General features: G+C 38.3%; 1 pseudogene; it reads left to right on the top strand.

Annotated features, from left to right (window-relative positions):
• Positions 1-13,116: 13,116 nt before the first annotated feature.
• Positions 13,117-14,198, top strand: LOC124977455 (cofilin-2-like; annotated as a pseudogene).
• Positions 14,199-17,830: the final 3,632 nt, after the last annotated feature.

The raw sequence follows: 17,830 nt of genomic DNA, 5'->3' as shown, positions 1-17,830 counted from the left end.
TATTTGCTGAAGACATGATTATATATTTAGAGAATCCAAAAAATTCCACCAGAAAACTTCTAGAACTAATAAATGAATTCATCAAATTAGCAGGATATAAAATCAACACTCATAAATCTAAAGTACTTCTATCCATTAGTGATGAATCCTCTGAAAGAGAAATTAGAAAAACTACCCCATTCACAGTAGCCTTAAAAAAATACTTGGGAATCATTCTTTAAAAAGAGATGAAAAACCTCTACAATGAAAACTACAGAACACTAAAGCAATTAAACATGACCTTAGAGGATGGAAAGATCTCCCATGTTCTTGGATAGGCAGAATTAATATTGTCAAAACGGCCATACTACCAAAAGCACTGTACAGATTGGATGCAATTCCAATTAAAATCCCTATGACATTTCTCATAGAAATAGAGAAAGAAATCATGAAATTCTTTTAGAAAATAAGAGACCAAGAATAGGCAAGGAAATCATTAGCAGAAGGAGAGAATCAGGAGGTATCACATTACCAGACTTCAAACTATGCTACAGTGCTATAGTAACAAAAATGGCATGGTATTGGCACCAAAATAGATACACAGACCAATGGTACAGAATAGAAGTAGAGACAAACCCACATAAATACAGTTACCTCATACTAGATAAAGGTGGCAAAAACATACATTGGAGAAAAGATAACCTCTCAACAAATGATGCTGGGAAAACTGAAAATCCATATGCACCAAAATAAAATTAAACCCTTACCTCTCACCCTGCACAAAACTCAACTCAAAGTGAATCAAGTACTTAGGATTTGACCAGAGACCCTGCACCAAATAGAAGGAAAAGCAGGTCCAAACCTTCATCATGTCAGCTTAGGACCAAATTTCCTTAACAAGACTCCCAACGTGCAAGAATCAATAAATGGGATGGATTCAAACTAAAAAGTTTTTTCTCATCAAAGGAAACCATCAACAATGTGAAGAGAGTCTACAAAGTGGGAGAAAATCTTTACCACATGCACTTTAGGTACAGCACTAATCTCCAGAATCTATAAAGAACTCAAAAAACTTTATACCAAAAATACAAATCACCTAATCAATAAATGGGCTAAGGAACTGAATAGACACTTCAAAAGATACACAAGCAATCAATACATATATGAAAAAATCTTCAACATCCCTGTAATTAGAGAAATGCAAATGCAAAATTTTATCTCACCCCAATTAGATGGTTATTATCAAGAATACAAGCAACAATAGGTTTTGGCATGGATATGGGGGGAAGGGTACACTCTTATGTTGCTGGTGGGATTGCAAGTTGTTGCAGCCACTCTGGAAAGCAGTTATGGAGATTCCTCAGAAAACTTGGAATGGACCCACCATTTGACCCAGCTATCCCACTCCTCAGTTTATACCCAAAGGAATTAAAATCAGCATACTACATTGATGCAACCACTTGAATGTTTATAGCAGCTTAATTCACAATAGCTAGATTGTGGAACCGGTCTATGTGCCCTTTATTAGATGAATGGAAAAAGAAACTGTGGTATATCTACACAATGGAATATTACTCAGCCATAAAGAAGAATAAAATTATGGCATTTGCAGGTAAATGGATGGAGTTGGAAATATCATGCTAAGTGAAATAAGCCAATTCCAAAAAAACCAAAGGTCAAGTGTTTTCTCTGATAAGTGGATGCTGATACTTAATGAGGGCAAGGGGGATAAGGGAAGAATGGAGGAAAGTTGAATTGTGTAGAGGGAAATGAGGGGACAGGAGGGGTAAGGCAAGGAAACAGTGAAATGAGACAGACATACCCTATGTACACGTATAATTACACTAATGGTGTGACTCTACATTGTGTACAACCAGAGAAATGAAAATTGTGCCCCATTTGTGTACAATGAATCAAAATGCATTCTGCTGCCATGTATAACTAAATAGAAAAAACAATAAAACAGGATAAAAACAAATCACTTCAATAAAAAAAATGGAGATTCTGAAAAGAAACCAAGAAGACATCTTCAAAATGAAAGAATAAATAAACCAAATTAAAAATTCAATGCAAAACTTCACTGATAGCCTGGACACATGGAAAACAGAACCCCAGGCAGTGAAAACAAAATATATAGTGTTATAAAAAGAGAGTTGACCGCACAGAGAAGATGTTAAGAAACCATGAACAGAATTTCCAAGACATATGGATAACATGAAATGAACACATTTAAGATTTATCAGGATAGATGAAGGTGCAGAGATACAGAAGAGAAAAATGCAGTCTTTTTTTTTTTTTTTTTTTTTTTTTTTTTTTTTTTTTTTGCGGTACTTGGGATCAAACCCAGGGCCTTGTGCTTGCAAGACAAGCACTCTACCAACTGAGCTATCTCCCCAGCCCAAAATGCAGTCTTTTTAATAAAATAATATCAGAATATTTCCCAAACCTAAAATATGAAATGGAAAGTCAAATGAAAGAGGCTTACAGGACCCCAAATATACAAAATTACAACAGACCCACACCAAGTTGCATTGTAATGAAAATGCTGAACATACAGAACAAGGATAAAATTTTAAAGACTGCAAGAGAAAAATGACAGGTAACATTTAGAGGAAAGCCAGTCCAGATCACAGCTGATCTCTCAACCCACACCCTCAAAGCTAGGAGGTCTTGAATAATGTATACTAAGTTCTGAGAGAAAGTGGATACCAACCAAGAATACTATACTCAGCAAAATTAAGCTTCAGATTTAAGATGAAATAAAAACCTTCCATGACAAATGAAAGTTATAAGAATTCACAACTAGAGAGCCTGCGCTACAGAACATTCTCAAAAAAATATTCCATAAAGATGGAATAAAAAAAAAAACAGTGAAAATCAGCAAAAGGAGGAACTGCACTAAAGGAATAGTCAATCAAAGGTGAAACTAATTCAAATTAAAAACTAGAAATAAACCAAAATGACCAGAAATACATATCATATCTCAGCAATAACCTTGAACATTAATGGTGTAAACTCATCAATTAAAAAACATAAACTGGTAGATTGGATTAAAAAATGAGACCCATCAATATGCTCTTGGCTAAGAGATTCACCTTATAGGCAAAGATATCCACAGACCAAAGGTGAAAGGATGGGAAAAACATATCACTCACATGGATCACTTAAACAAGCAGGGGTTTCTATCCTCAAATCAGATAATGTGAACTTCAAGCCAAAGTTAATCAGAAGGAACAAAGAAGGACATTTCATACCACTTAATGGAATTATAAAACAAGAAGACTTAACAATTGTAAATATTTATGCCTCATATACCACATTTTTTTATCCATTCATCTGCTGAAGGGCACCTACGTTGGTTCCATAGTTCAGCTATTGTGAACTGAGCTGCTATGAATATTGATGTGGCTGCATCACTGTAGTATGTTGATTTTATGTCCTTTTGATATAATCTGAGAAGTGGGATAGCTGAGTCACATAGTGATTCCATTCCAAGTTTTCTGAGGAATCTCCATATTGCTTTCCATAATGGTTGCACCATTTTGCATTCCCACCAGCAGTGTATGAGTGTACCTTTTCCACACATCCTCACCAACATTTATTGTTGTTTGTATTTTTTTTATTGTAAACAAATGACATACATGTTGTTTCTCTGTTTGTACATGGCGTAAAGGCATACCATTTGTGTAATCATAAATTTACATAGGGTAATGTTGTTAGATTCATTCTGTTATTTTTCCCTTCCCCCCACCCCTCTTTTCCCTCTATACAGCCCTTCCTTCCTCCATTCATGCCCCCCTCCCTAACCCTCACTCTAACCCTAACACTAACCCCTCCCACCCCCCATTATGTGTCATCATCCACTTATTAGTGATATCATTCGTCCTTTTATTTTTTCAGATTGGCTTATCTCACTTAGCATGATATTCTCCAATTTCCTCCATTTGCCTGCAAATGCCATAATTTTATCATTCTTTATGGCTGAGTAATATTCCATCATATATAAATATATATATACCACAGTTTCTTTATCCATTCATCAATTGAAGAACATTTAGGTTGGTTCACAGTCTGGCTACTGTGAACTGAGCAGCTATGAACATTGATGTGGCTGTATCTCTGTAATATGCTGATTTTAAGTCCTTTGGGTATAGGCCAAGGAGTGGGATAGCTGGGTCAAATGGTGGTTCCATTCCAAGTTTTCTAAGGAGTCTCCACACTGCTTTCCAGAGTGGCTGCACTAATTTGCAGCCCCACCAGCAATATATGAGTGTACCTTTCTCCCCACATCCTCGCCAACACCTGTTGTTGCTTGTATTCTTGATAATCGCCATTGTAATTGGGGTGAGATGGAATCTTAGGGTGGTTTTGATTTGCATTTCTCTCATTACTAGAGATGTTGAACATTTTTCCATATGCTTGTTGATTGCTTGTAGATCTTCTTCTGTGAAGTGTCTATTCATTTCCTTAGCCCATTTGTCGATTGGATTACTTGCATTCTTGGTGTAGAGTTTTTTGAGTTCTTTATATATTCTGGAAATTAGTGCTCTATCTGAAGTATGATTGGCAAAGATTTTCTCCCACTCTGTAGGCTCTTTCTTTGCATTGATGATAGTTTCCTTTGCTGAAAGAAAGCTTTTTAGTTTGAATCTATCCCAGTTATTGATTCTTGCTTTTATTTCTTGTGCTACGGGAGTCCTGTTGAGGAACATGTCGGTCCTAAGCCAACATGTTGAAGCTCTGGACCTACTTTTTCTTCTATAAGATGCAGGGTCTCTGATCTGATTCCGAGGTCCTTAATCCATTTTGAGTTTAGTTTCATGCATGGTGAGAGATATGGGTTTAGTTTCATTCTGTTGCATATGGATTTCCAATTCTCCCAGCACCATTTGTTGAAGAGGCTATCTTTTCTCCATTGCATATTTTTGGCCCCTTTGTCTAGTATGAGAAAATTGTATTTATTTGGGTTTGTGTCCGTGTCCTCTATTCTGTACCATTGATCCACCTTTCTATTTTGGTACCAATACCATGCCGTTTTTGTTACTATTGCTTTGTAGTAGAGTTGAAGATCTGGTATTGCGATACCCCCTCCTTCACTCTTTCTGCCAAGGATTGCTTTAGCTATTCTGGGTTTTTTATTCTTCCAGATGAATTTCATAATTTCTTGCTCTATTTCTGTAAGGTACATCATTGGGATTTCATTGGAATTGCATTGAATCTGTATAGCACTTTTGGTAGTATGGCCATTTTGACAATATTAATTCTTCAGACCCAAGAACATGGGAGACCTTTCCATCTTCTAAGGTTTTCTTTAATTTCTTTCTTTAGTGTTCTGTAGTTCTCATTGTAGAGGTCTTTCACCTCTTTTGTGAGATTGATTCTCAAGTATTTTATTTTTTTCGATGCTATTGTGAATGGGGTAGTTTTCCTAATTTCTCTTTCTGAGGATTCATCACTTATGTATAAAAATGCATTGGATTTATGAGCATTGATCTTGTAACCTGCTACTTTACTGAATTCACTTATGAGATCTAAAAGTTTTCTGGTGGAATTTCCTGGTTCCTCTAAGTATATAATCATATCATCAGTAAATAGGGATAGTTGAGTTCTTCTTTTCCTATTCGTATCCCTTTAATTTCTTTGGTCTGTCTAATTGCTCTGGCTAGAGTTTCAAGGACGATATTGAATAGAAGTGGTGAAAGAGGGCATCCCTACCTTGTTCCAGTTTTTAGGGGGAATGCTTTCAGTTTTTCACCATTTAGAATGATATTAGCCATGGGCTTAGCATAGATGGCCTTTACAATGTTAAGGAATGTTCCCACTATCCCTATTTTTTTCTAGTGTTTTGAGCAGGAAGGGATGCTGTATTTTATCAAATGCTTTTTCTTCATCTATTGAAATAATCATGTGATTCTTGACTTTAAGTTTATTGATATGGTGAATTACATTTATTGATATCCTGATGTTGAACCAACCTTGCATCCCTGGGATGAAACCCACTTGATCATGGTGCACTATCTTTTTAATACATTTTTGTATGTGATTTGCTAAAATTTTGTTTAGAATTTTTGCGTCGATGTTCATTAAGGATATTGGTCTTAAATTTTCTTTCCTCGATGTGTCTCTGTCTGGTTTAGGTATCAGGGTAATATTGGCTTCATAGAATGAGTTTGGGAGGGTTCCCTCCTCTTCTATTTTATGGAATACTTTGAGAAGTATTGGAATGAGCTCTTCTTTAAAGGTTTTGTAGAACTCGGCTGAGAACCCATCTGGTCCTGGACTTTTCTTTGTTGGTAGGCTTTTGATGACTTCTTCTATTTCATTGCTTGAAATTGGTCTATTTAAATTGTGTATGTCCTCCTCGTTCAGTTTAGGCAATTCATATGTCTCTAGAAACCTGTTGATGTCTTCGAGGTTTTCTGTTTTGTTGGAGAATAGATTTTCAAAATAGCTTCTAATTATGTTTTGTATTTCAATCATGTCTGTTGTGATATTTCCTTGTTCATTCCGAATTTTATTGATTTGGGTTTTCTCTTGTCTTCTCTTTGTTAGTGTGGCTAAAGGTTTATCGATTTTGTTTATTTTTTCGAAGAATCAACTATTTATTTTGTCAATTTTTTGTATTGTTTCTTTTGTTTCAATTTCATTGATTTCAGCTCTGAGTTTAACTATTTCCTGTCTTCTACTACTTTTGGTGTTGGTCTGTTCTTCTTTTTCTAGGGCTTTGAGCTGTAGTGTTAGGTCGTTTATTTGTTGAGTTTTACTTCTTTTATTAAATGCGCTCCATGAAATAAATTTTCCTCTAAGTACTGCTTTCATAGTGTCCCAGAGATTTTGATATGATGTTTCTTTGTTCTCATTTACCTCTAAGAATTTTTTAATTTCCTTCCTAATATCTTCTGTTATCCATTCATCATATAATAGCATGTTGTTTAATCTCCAGGTGTTGGAGTAGTTTGTGTTTTTTACTCTTTCATTTATTTCTAACTTCAATCCATTATGATCTGATAGAATACAAGGTAGTGTCTCTATCTTCTTGTATTTGCTAACATTAGCTTTGTGGCATAATATATGGTCTATTTTAGAGAAGGATCCATGTGCTGCTGAGAAGAAAGTGTATTCGCTCTTGGTTGGATGGTATATTCTATAAATGTCTGTTAAATCTAAATTATTGATTGTGTTATTGTAATCTATGGTTTCTTTGTTCAATTTTTGTTTGGGAGATCTGTCCAGTGGTGAGAGAGGCGTGTTAGAATCACCTAGTATTATTGTGTTATGGTCTATTTGGTTTCTAAAATTGAGAAGGATTTGTTTGAGATACATGGATGAGCCACTGTTTGGGGCATAGATGTTTATGATTGTTATATCTTGCTGATTTATGCTTCCCTTAAGCAGTATGAAATGTCCTTCTTTATCCCTTCTGACTAACTTTGGCTTGAAGTCCACATTATCTGAAATGAGGATGGATACTCCAGCTTTTTTGCTGAGTCCATGTGCATGGTATGTTTTTCCCCATCCTTTCACCTTTAGTCTATGGGTATCTCTTTCTATGAGGTGAGTCTCTTACAGGCAACATATTGTTGGATCTTTCTTTTTAATCCAATCTGCCAGTCTATGTCTTTTGATTGATGAATTCAGGCCATTAACATTCAGGGTTATTATTGAGATATGATTTGTATTCCTGGTCATTTGGTTCATTTTTTAAATTTTATTTATTTATTTATTTTTTTGACACAACTTGGTTCCTCCTTTATTTGACAATTCCTTTAGGATAATTCCTCCCTTTGCTGATTTGCATCGTTGTTTTTTATCTCCTCCTCATGGAATATTTTGCTGAGAATGTTCTGTAATGCTGGCTTTCTTTTTGTAAATTCTTTTAGCTTTTGTTTATCATGGAAGGATTTTATTTCATTGTCAAATTTGAAGGTAAGTTTTGCTGGGTATAAGATTCTTGGTTGGCATCCATTTTCTTTCAGAGCTTGAAAAATGTTGTTCCAGGTCCTTCTAGCTTTTAGGGTCTGGATTGAAAAATCTGCTGATATCCGTATTGGTTTCCCCCTGAATGTAATTTGGTTCTTTTCTCTCACAGCCTTTAAAATTCTGTCTTTATTTTGTATGTTAGGTATTTTCATTATAATGTGCCTTGGTGTGGGTCTGTTGTAATTTTGTGTATTTGGAGTCCTATAAGCCTCTTGAACTTGATTTTCCATTTCATTCTTCAGATTTGGGAAATTTTCTGATATTATTTCATTGAATAGATTGTTCGTTCCTTTGGTTTGTTTCTCTAAGCCTTCCTCAATCCCAATAATTCTCAAATTTGACCTTTTCATGATATCCCATAGTTCTTGGAGATTCTGTTCATGATTTCTTACCATCTTCTCTCTTTGGTCAACTTTGTGTTCAAGGTTAAATATTTTGTCTTCAGTGTCTGAGCTTCTGTCTTCCAGGTGTTCTATCCTATTGGTTATGCTTTCTATGGAGTTCTTAATTTGGTTTATTGTTTCCTTCATTTCAAGGATTTCTGTTTGGTTTTTTTTTTTCAATATCTCTAATTCTTTATTGAAATGATCTTTTGCTTCCTGTATTTGCTCTTTTAACTGTTGATTTGTGTGATCATTCAATGCCTGCATTTGCTCTTTCATCTCATCATTCAATGCCTGCATTTGCTCTTTCATCTCATCATTTGCTTCCCTGATCATTCTAATTATGTACATTCTGAACTCCCTTTCTGTCATTTCTTCTGCCATGCTGTCATTGGATTTTATTGATGTAACATCTAGATTTGTTTGGGGCATTTTCTTCCCTTGTTTTCTCATATCGTTCAGGAATCAGTGGAGCATTAAGATATTACAGATTTCCTTTATTGACTTAAAATGTCCCTGAAGATTGCTAATATATTCCCTCTTATCCTTCAGTAGCCTGAAGTCTTGGAGGAAGTTGATAATGCAGTGCTCCACAAGGAAGCTGCCTCTCTAGGGGTGGTGACCCTCAGGTAGGGTATATTTCCTGATAGTGGGCAGAGGTGCCTCCACTTGTTGACCAATGGTCATCCAAAGGGGAACTAGGCTGCGGGCTGAGGCAAGGCCTGTTTGTTACTGTGTCTCTGGTTTTACCATCCTTGTGGGAAAACCTCACCCAGCAGGGAAGACTCACCCAGTGGGGAGGTCTCGCTGGTCAGTTCCCCTCCTAGAGGTTCCCCTCAACTACAACTACCACCTGGACTGGGCTGCCTTCCTCTGCAACGTTCCCAGGGGCCCGGACCTATCTCCTGGGCCTGGGAGCCTCACCCTTCACAGACAAGTCTCCTTAGGCTGCCTCTCCTCAGAGAATCTGCCCACAGTCCTGGAACCTTCACTCCGCCCCAAAGCGTGTCTCTGTGCGGCTCTTCCACCAAGAAGCCGCCTAGGTCCTGCGACCCTGCTCTGCACCTAATCACCTGGCTATGCAGCCCCTCCTCTGAACTGCCACCTGGAGCCTCGTACAATAGCTCCAAGTCCCAGAGACCCGCCATACACCTCTTCCTCTGGACAGTCACCCAGTGTTCTGATGCAGTCACTAGGAGTCCAACCAACTCACTTCGCGTCTCCTCCTCCCGCCAACCACTCATAGCCCTAGGCAGTCACTCCGAGTCCAAGTGACCCACCCTGTTCCTCCTCCTACTCGGTGTACCCCCCTGGGTATTCAGGAGTGGTCACTCCGAGACCAAGCGACCCACCACGCTCCTCCTCCGGGCAGGCCACCGGTGTTCAGGAGCGGTCGCTTTGAGTCTAAACAACTCACCACTTGCCTCCTCCTCTGAGCAGCCACCCAGAGCTCTGATGTAGTCACTCCTAGATCAAGCTACCCGCCACGTTCCTTCTGTTCCTCTGGGCAGCCCCCCAGTGTTCAGAAGCGGTCGCTCTGAGTCAAGCAGCTCGCCATGCAACTCCTCCTCTGGCAACCGCCTGTAGCTCTGATGCAGTCACTCCTAGACCAAGTGACCAGCCACACTCCTCCTCCTCTTCCTCCGGGCAGCCCCCCGGTGTTCAGAAGCAGTTGCTCTGAGTCTAAACAGCTCATCACGCAGCTCCTCCTCTGGCAACTGCCTGTAGCTCTGGTGTAGTCCCTCCGAGTCCAAGCGACCCGCTGCGCTCCTCCTCTTCCTCCAGGCAGCCCCCTGGTGTTCAGAAGCAATTGCTCTGAGTCCAAACAGCTCGCCACGCAGCTCTTCCACAGGCAGCCGCCTGGAGCCCCAGTGGTTGCTCCGAGTCCAAGCGCTGTGTTGAGCGGCCTCCTCTACGATGTTCCCAGTTGTCCGTGTTTACCGCTCCAGCGGGGGAAGGGGCGTCTCGCCGGGCAGCTCTACTTCACAAAGTTCCCTGTGTTCCAGGATTACCGCCCCATCTGGGACGCCTCCCCAACAGGAGAGACTCACCCGGCGGCTTTGAGTTGGTCCCAAGTCTCTCACTATCTCGTCTTTTGAATTCTGCATCCTGGAGCAACATGAAATGCAGCCACCCTCTAGTCCGCCATCTTGAAAACCCCCTGTTGTTTGTATTTTTGATAACTATCATTCCGACTGGGTGAGATGAGTAGTTTTGATTTGCATTTCTTTAATTTCTGAAGATGTTGAACTTTTTTTCTTATATTTGTTGATTGATTGTATTTCTTCTTCTTTGAAGTATCTGTTCAGTTCCTTAGCCCATTTATTGATTGGGTTACTTGTTTTTTGGTGTTAAGTTTTTTGAGTTTTTATATATCCTGGAGATCAACGCTATATCTGAGGTACATGTGGCAAAGATTTTTCTCCCATTCTGTAAGCTCTCTTTTCACATTATTGATTGTTTCCTTTGCTGAGAAAAAGCTTTTTAGTTTGAATCCATCCCATTTATTGATACTTGATTTTACTTCTTGTTCTTTAGGAGACTTGTTAAGAAAGTCAGATTCTAAGATGACATGGTAAAGATTTGGGCCTACTTTTTCTTCTATTAGGCAAAGGGTCTCCAGTTTAGTGCCGAAGTCTTTGATCCACTTTGAGTTTTGTGCAGAGTGAGAGACAGGGGTTTAATTTCATTTTGCTACATATGGATTTCCAATTTTTTCATCATCACTTATTGAATATGTTATCTTTTCTCCAATATATGTTTTTGGGTCCTTTGTCTAGTATGAGGTAACTGTATATTGTGGGTTTGTCTCTGTATCTTCTATTCTGTATCATTGGTCTACATGTCTGTTTTGGTGCCAATACCATGCCATTTTTGTTACTATGGCTCTATAGTATAGTTTAAGGTCTGGTATTGTGATGCCTCTTGCTTCGCTTTTCTTGTCAAGGAATAATTTGGCCTGTGCAGAAGACAAATGGGTCTTGGAGAATGAGAGTTGATTATTGTAAGCTTAAACAGGTGACTCCAATTTCAGCTACAATACCAGATGTGGTTTCTTTGCTTGAATGGGTTCTTGATCACTGCTTCAATTGTCTGAGGATATCGCACTCTTGCTTCTTCACTCTTCCAAAGTGGACTCTGTCAGTGATTCTACAGGTCCTTTCCAGAAGACTGGATCTCAGACGAGGGTAGCACTGTTGATTTTTCTTGTTCTGGGGCTTCTGTGTCTTGAACTGCACAGCTGCTCACTCTTCCAGCTCTCCAGCTGCAGGTGGTCATTTTGGACTATCCAGCTTCTGGTCATGTAAGCCAATCTAATAAATCCTCTTTTATAATCATACTTCTTGTTGATTCTGTTCCTCTCGGGAACCTAACCAATACCTACCCCAAACAATGAAGAATCTAGGTACATCAAACCCTTCTCAATGTCAAGAATCAAATAGACCAAAACACAGAAACATTAAGTGACTTTAACACACCTCTCTCAGTACCAGATAGATCCTCCAAGTAAAAACTAAAGAAACTATAGAACTGAAAAATGTAATCAATAATTTAGCTGGGCAGAGTTGTTCATCCCCTTAATCCCAGTACCTCAGGAAGCTGAGGCAGGAGAATCATGGGTTCAAAGCCAGTCTCAGCAACAGTGAGGTACTGAGCAACTCAGTGAGTCCCTGTCTCTAAATAAAATACAAGATAGGACTGGGGATGTGGCTTAGTGGTTGAGTGCTCCTGAGTTCAATCCCTGGTACCAAAGGGAAAAAAAAAAAGAATGTAGATTTCACAGACATATATAGAATATTTCATTTATCAAAGAATGAATACACTTTATTCTCACAGTACACAGATCCTTTTCTAAAATAGAGCATATCTTATACCACAAAGCAATTCTTTTGTAGGAAATACAAAAATAGAGATAATATCCTGCATTTTATTACATGATAATAAAATTAGAAATTCACAATTAAAAAAAAAAGAAACTAACACCTGGAGACTAAAGAATACACTATCAAATGATGAATGGATAACAGTAGAAATCAGGGATTAAACAAAAAATATTTAGAAGTAAATGAAAATACTGATAAAACATATTAAAATCTCTGGGACACTATGAGGACACTAAGAAGAAGAGTCATTACATTGAGCTCTTTCATTGAAAGAATTGAAAGTCGAAGAATAAATGAGCTACGTGACATCTCAAAGACCCAGAAAAAGAAGAGTAAATCAACACTGAAAGCAGTAGAAGACAGGATATAATTAAAATCAATGAAATTGAAACATACAAAACGACTTTAAAAATTGACAAAACAAAAAGTTATTTCTTTGAAAAGACAAATAAAATTGATGAACCCTTAGCTGTGCTAATGAAGGGAAAGAGAAAACTCAGATTATAAGATTCGTGATGGACTATGGTAAGGCGGGCGCGCCGCAGGGAGACTGGGGCTCAGCGGGGAAGCCCCCAGCGCGGCGCGCACTACCCGGGAAGTGGGGCCGCCATCTTAACCCGATTTTGGCCTCGAGGTGGGCGCTCCTGCGCTGTAGCCCCGCTGCAACCTGGCTGCTCCGACCGGCTGGCCTGCCCTCCGCAGTCAGGCCCAGCTCTGCTGCTCTCCGGCTTCTTGGGGGCGGGGAGGGCGAGGCAGGGGTCGGGGCTGGGCTGCCCGGGCTGCGGAAGGGTCCCACCCCGCGTGTGCCGCGTTTGCCCTTCGCTTCCTAATTTTTCTTAACGCGCGCTCTAAAATTGGCATCTGGAGTTACAGTGAATGATGAAGTCATCAAAGTTTTTAATGATATGAAAGTAAGGAAATCTACACAAGAGGAGATCAAAAAAGAAAGAAAGCAGTTCTCTTCTGTTTAAGCGATGACAAAAGACAAATAATTGTAGAGGAAGCAAAGCAGATCTTGGGCTCCTGAAAGTGCACCCTTAAAAAGCAAGATGATTTATGCTAGCTCTAAAGATGCCATTAAAAAGAAATTTACAGGTATTAAACACGAGTGGCAAGTAAATGGCTTGGGTGATATTAAGGACCGGTCAACACTTGGAGAGAAATTGGGAGGCAATGTAGTAGTTTCACTTGAAGGAAAACCGTTATAACGTGACCATCAAGTGCCATCTGGATCTTAAGGGGGTTTCATTTCTCCAGCTCAGTCCATTGGAATAGCATTAGGTGTTTTTTTGTTTTTGTTTTTTCCCTTTCCACTGGGCCCTTCCAACACAGTGAATGAAGGAGATATCATTCATTTAAGCAGCCTGTCAGTGATTGCCATTAGACTCTAATATGGTTACTTTTATGTAGAACCCAAGGAATGCCTTCCTATCTTATTTTAGCCAAAACAACTGGTTATATGCCTCCCTTGCAGCAAGCCCTAAAATGAATGTGATTATCAATGTGAATAGTCTAGAATACTGCAAAGGGGAAGCAGATTGAATGCCTTGAAAGTATTATCCACTGGTCAGATGATGAACTTTTTTCAGTATTATTTATAGTTGCACTTGATTGTAGTTCTGTGAGGCGCTGGAGCATTCATACACCTCACCTGCCTTGGCAAGCCTTCTTTTGTGACATGGCAGCACGAATATAACACTATGCATTAAAAGCACTTTTTAAAAAATGAGTTTAATCCCCCAAAAGGAATGCCAATTGTTTCATTAACTCATCAATTTATCCTAGTACCTCAGTGTTCATTCCTATTACCTGCATATCTTCTTAAAAGAAATAGCTGTTATTAACACCTTTCCATTGAGTGTACACTACTGAATACATGTAGGTGTTTTATGTTTACCATGTGAGTCTTCCAACACTAAAGATATTTTGAATATCAGTCATGATGGCAATTTCTGTATAAAAGAGCCTTAAATGGAACTTTGTTTTGAGATCAAACTCCCCACCCTCACAAAAATGGCCACGTTGCAATAAAAATTGTGGCATGTTACAGAAAAAAAAAAAAAAGATTTGTGATGAAAGTGTAAATACCACGATGACACTAGTGAAACACAGAAGATAATCAGAAACTATTTTGAAAATGTATACTCCAATAAAATGGAAAATCTTGAAGACATCAATAAATTTCTGGAGACAAGTGATCTACCCAAACTGAATCAGGAGGACATACAAGCTTTAAACAGATCAATTTCGAACAATGAAGTAGAAGATGCCATCAAAAGCCTACCAATCAAGAAAAGTCCAGGAACATAGGGATTCTCAGCCAAGTTCTACAAGACCTTCAAAGAAGAATTAAGACCAATACTTCTCAAATTATTCCATTAAATATTAAATGAGGAAACCCTTCCAAATTCATTCTATGGAGGTAGCATCACCCTGAGACCAAAACCAAAGAAAGACACATCAAGGAAAGAAAACTTCAGATCAATATCCCTGTTCATACCTGATGAATGTACATACAAAAAATCTCAATAAAATTATGGCAAATCACATACAAAAACATGTTAAAAAGATAGTGCACCAAGATCAAGTGGAGTTCATTCTAGGGATGGAAGGTTGGTTCAACATACAGAAATCAATAAATGTGATTCATCACATCAGTAGACTTAAAGACAAGAATCATATGATCATCGCAATCGATGCAGAAAAAGCATTCGACAAAACACAGCACCCTTCATGTTCAAAACACTAGAAAACTAGGGATAGTGGGAACATACCTCAACATTATAAAAGCTATCTATGCTAAACCCAAGGCCCACAACATTCCAAGTGAAGAAAAATTGAAAGCATTCCCCTAAGAACTGAAACAAGATAAGGATGCCCTCTATCATCACTTTTATTCAACATCACCCTGGAAAATTTAGCTAGAGCAATTAGACAGAAGAAAGAAATTAAAGGTCCACAAATAAGAAAAGACGACCTTGAACTATCACTATTTGCCAATGACATGATTCTATATTTAGAAGATCCAAAACATTCCATGAGAAAACTTCTAGAACTCATAAATGAATTCAACATAAATTCAACTCATAATGAATTAGCAGGAGAAAAAACATCAACACCCATAAATCAAATACATTCTTATACTTCAGTAATGAATCCACTAAAAGAGAAATTATGAGAACTACCCCATTCAGTATGGCCTCAAAAATAAAAATAAAATACTTGGGAATATATCTAATAAAAAAAGTAAAAGACCTCTATAATGAAAACCACAGAACACTAAAGAAAGAAATTGAAGAAGACCATAGAAGACGCAAAGATTTTCCATGCTCTTGGATAGGCAGAATTAATATTGTCAAAATGGCCATATAACAAAAGTGTTATACAGATTCAATGCAATTCCAATTAAAATCCCAATGTCTTTCCTCATGGAAATAGAGAATGCAATTATGAAATTCATTTGGAAAAATAAGAGACCCAGAGTAGCCAAAGCAATCCTTAGAAAGAAGAGTGAAGCAGGAGGCGTCACAATACCAGACCTTAAACAGCCATAGTAACAATAATGGCATCATACAGACAGGTAGACCAAAGGTGCAGAATAGAAGACATGGAAACAAACCCACATTAATACAGTTATCTCACACTAGACAAAGGCACCAAACACATCTATTGGAGAAAAAGCCTTTTCAACCAACGATGCTGGGAAAACTGAAAATCCATATGTAGCAAAATGAAATTAAACCTATCTCTCTCCCTACGCAAAAATCGACTCAAAGTGGGCCAAGGACTTAGGCATTAGAACAGAGACCCTAGACCTAATAAAACAAAGAGTAGGACAGGTGCGGTAGTGCACACCTGTAATTCCAGCAGCTCAGGAGGCTGAGGACAGGAGAACTTTGAGTTCAAAGGCAGCCTGAGCAACAGTGAGGCACTAAGCAACTCAGTGAGACCCTGTTTCTAAGTAAAATATAGATCCAAGATGGAGATGTGGCTCAGTGATTGAGTGCCTGAGTTCAACCCTGGTATCCCCAAAAAATAATAATAAAAAAAAAAAGAACAAAGAGCAGGGCCAAATCTCACCATGTCAGTTTAGGAAGTCACTTCCTTAATAAGACTCCTAAAGCACAGAAGTAAAATGAAGAATCAATAAATGGGATAGAATCAAACTAAAAGCACTAAAAGCATCTTCGAAGCAAAGGAAAAAATCAAGAACGTGAAGAGAAAACTTACAGAATGGGAAAAAGTCTTTATCACATGCACCTCAGATACAGCATTAATCTCCAGGACATATAAAGAACTCAAAAAAACACCAAAACACAAATAACCCAATCAATAAATGGGCAAAGGAACTGAATAAGCACTTCACAGAAGAAATAAAATCAATCAAAAAATATTAAATAAATGTTCAACATCCCTATCAATTATAGATATGCAACTCAAAATTACACTGAGATTTCATCTCACTCCATTCAGAATGGCAATCATCAAGAATACAAGCAACACATCAAGAACACAAACAATAATAGATGTTGGCGTTGATGTGGGGAAAAAGGCACACATTTACTTACATTGCTGGTGGACTTTCAAACTGGTGCAGTCACCCTGGAGAGCAGTGTAGAGATTCCTCAGAAAACTTGGAATGGACCCACTTTTGACCCAGTTATCCCACTCCTCAGTTTATACCCAAGGGACTTCAAATTATCATAACTACAGTGACGCAGCCACATCAATGTTTATAGCAGCTCAATTCACAATAGCTAGATTGTGGATCCAACCTAGATGTCCTTCAATAGATGAATGGATAAAGAAACTGTGGTATATATACACAAAGGAATATTCTTCAGCCATAAAGAAGAATAATATTATGGCATTTGCAGATAAATGGATGGAATTGGAGAATATCATGCTAAGTGAAATAAGCCAATCCCACAAAACCAAAGGCTGATTGTCTTCCTGATAAGTGGAGGATGATATATAATGGGGGTTGGGGGGTGGGGTGTGAGAGAAGAATTGAGGAACCTTAGATTACATAGAGGGAAATGAGAGGGAGGGGGTGGGGATATGAAAAATGGTGGAATGAGACAGACATCATTACCCTATGTACACGTATGATTTCACAAATGGTGTGAATCTACATCATGCACCACCATAGAAACGAAAAGTTGTACCCCATTTGTGTACAATGAATCAAAATGCAGTCTGTAAAAATTAAAAAATTAAAAAATTAAATTAAAAAATAAAAAAACTATAAATATTGGCAAGAATGTAGGGGAAAATGTTCACTCATATGTTGCTGGTGGGAATGCAAATCAGTGCACCACTATGCAAAGCCATATGGAGATTCCTCAGAAAACTTGGAATGGAACCACCATTTGACCCAGTTATCCCACTCCTTGGTTTATACCCAAGGACTTAAAATCAGCATACTACAATGATGCAGCCACGTCAATGTTTACAATAACTCAATTCACAATAGCTAAGCTATGGAGCCAACCTAGGTACCCTTCAACAGATGAATGGATAAAGAAAGTGTTGTGGAATATTACTCAGCCTTAAAGAATAATGAAATGATGGCATTTGCCAGTCAATGGATGGATCTTGAAA

The sequence above is a fragment of the Sciurus carolinensis genome, chromosome 2 (genome assembly GCF_902686445.1).
Source record: "Sciurus carolinensis chromosome 2, mSciCar1.2, whole genome shotgun sequence".
Lineage (NCBI taxonomy): Eukaryota > Metazoa > Chordata > Mammalia > Rodentia > Sciuridae > Sciurus > Sciurus carolinensis.
The sequence above is the reverse complement of the archived record's forward strand: the minus strand, read 5'-3'. Positions and strand labels throughout refer to the sequence as shown.